Source organism: Myotis davidii, unplaced genomic scaffold (assembly GCF_000327345.1).
Source record: "Myotis davidii unplaced genomic scaffold, ASM32734v1 scaffold268, whole genome shotgun sequence".
NCBI classification, from domain to species: domain Eukaryota; kingdom Metazoa; phylum Chordata; class Mammalia; order Chiroptera; family Vespertilionidae; genus Myotis; species Myotis davidii.
In genome coordinates, this window is record NW_006383015.1 from 3,965,479 (window position 1) to 3,968,065 (window position 2,587).

Sequence of the window (2,587 nt, forward strand, 5' to 3'; positions counted from 1 at the left end):
GCCCTTTTTTCTTTTTTTTTTTTTTTTGGAAAAATGTCTACTTGAGTCATTTGCCTATTTCTTTTTTTAAATATATTTTTATTGATTTCAGAGAGGAGGGGAGGGAGTGAGAGAGAGAGAGAGAGAGAAAACAATGATGAGAGAGAATCATTGATCAGCTGCCTCCTGCATGCCACTCTCCTTGGGGATTGAGCCTGCAACCTGGGCATGTGCTCTGACCAGGAATTGAACTGTGACCTCCAGGTTCATAGGTCCCAGACACCATATCTAACAAACCTCTCTTGAGTCCCAAATCCCTCTCTTGCTATAGCCCCATGTCTTTGTTCTGCTCTGTAATAGAACTGCACCCAAGAGTTGTGTAAGGCTATAGTTTCCACTTCCTACTTTCTGCTTACTTGTTAATCCCTATCTATCTATCTTTTATTACCATGTTACCCTGAAAAAGCTATCTCTACTGAAACAACCCATCTCCATGTTACAAATACAATGACTATTTTCCTGTCATTGTATTTTGTCTCTCAGTAAAGTTTGACATCTTTTTTTTTTTTTTTTTTTTTTGGAAAGGGATAGAAAAGCTACTTTTCTTTTGCAAATCAGAGAGCAATGTTGAACTTGGGCAAAATGTTTAATTCACTGTGCCTCAGTTTCCCTGCCTATAAAATAGTATAACAACAGCACCTTGCTCTTGAAATGGTAAGAATTAAGTTAGTTTAAGGCAATTAAAGCAGTACTTGACACAGTAATTGCTAATCATCATTGTTATTATTCAATTACACATTCTTTGGTTTTTCTTCCATTTCTGACAATTTCTATTATTCTTTGCTGGCTTCTTCTTGTAAATGAGACCTCTCAATGTTGAAGGTTATATTTCCTCTTAGCCCAATGAATTTACATTCAACTAGGTGCCATTAGCTCCTGAATGTGTCTTTAGCCTTGACCCATATCCAACAGTGTATTTGAGATTTCACCTTGTATAGTGTAACATATAATAAAGTTTAACTTTCAAAAATAGAATTCTTGATAATGCTTCATCTTATACTAGGCTTCCCATTCCACTTTTTCTTTTCATTTGCTCAAGTTGAATATCTAAGAGTCTATGATGTGCCCCATTCTCTTAATCTTTACTACCACCTCCTTCATATAAACCACACTAGCTCTAGCCTGGGTTATGGAAATAGCCACCAACCTGGATTCCTAGATTTTTGTTCGCTTCTGCAGAGGATTAAGCATACAATTGCCAAGTATACTGTTTTAATATGTAGTAAAATTATGTCATCCCTTCCTTAAAATCTTCTTTGGCTTCTGACTGAATTTAGAATAAAGTCTAAACATACTCCTTTGGACTATACTAGCACTATAGGATCTGGTCCCTGCCTACCTCACCCACCACCTCCTTCCAGATGTGTTTATTCATTATGCCTCCGGCCCTACTGGTCCACTGGTCCTTGAACATGCTAAACTCTTACCTGCTCAGGGGCCTTAGGCTTGCTCTCTCCTCTAAACACAATGTTTTCCCTTGGCTTACTTTACCTGGCTGGTTACGTCAGTTCGAATTTCAGGGTTTTGCTCAGATGGCATCACCCCGGGAGACTTCCACGGAGCAGTAATGTAGAGGAACATACACTACCCTTATTCCTTATTTTTCAGCCTTTTCTAGCACTTTTAAAATTTTGAAATTTCCCTGGTTGTTTATTTGCTTATTATTATTATTACTTTTTTAAATTCTAAACTGGGATTTAATTGTCTTCAGGAGAAAGACACTACCTGTATTATTCACTTCTATATGTCCACCACCTAGAACAGTGCCTGGTACACAGCAGACACTTAATAAATATTGACTCAATTAATGCATAGCTGAATCTTGGCAGGCAGTGGACATTACAGTAAAAGAGTGACATAACAATGATTGACAGCTTACAGAGACCACTCTGGATAACAGAATGTACAGTAGGTAATCATCTCTTATTGTCTGCACTAGAAATTATAGAAGTCAGGTAGATGAACAAAGCAATAATATTAAAAATATAAACTAATATCTAAAAAACTGAAATGTTAACATTTTAGTTTATGTTAAAGTTTACATAGATATAGGAGTGAAGAGGAGTTCAAATTTCTTAAATCTGTCTTACACTAGAGGCCCGGTGCACAAATTCATGCACAGGTGAGGTCCCTCTGGGTGGCCTGCGGAGATTGGGTCCCAACTCAAGCCCCCAGCCTCACAGCCCCAGCTCACGCCTGCAGCCTCACAGTCCCGCAGCCTCACCTGGCACCCTGCCTTGGCCTGGCACCACCGCCTCACCTGCTCCACCATCCCACCTGCACGGTGCAGTGATTCCTTTACACCGCTGTCATGGTCGCTGTCTGCCTGGCGCCACCTGCTCACCTACTCCACCATCTCACCGCAGTCTAGCTCTTGTTGGGGCCCATAAGAGCTGACAGCAACTCCACTGCCACCCACTGCTATCTTCTGTGCCAGCCCCTGTGGCGCAGGGTTATAGCGAGTGGTCAAACTCCTGGTCTTCTGGTAGAATGACTGCCCGACAGGACAATTTGCATATTAGGCTTTTATTATATAGGATGCTTAGAA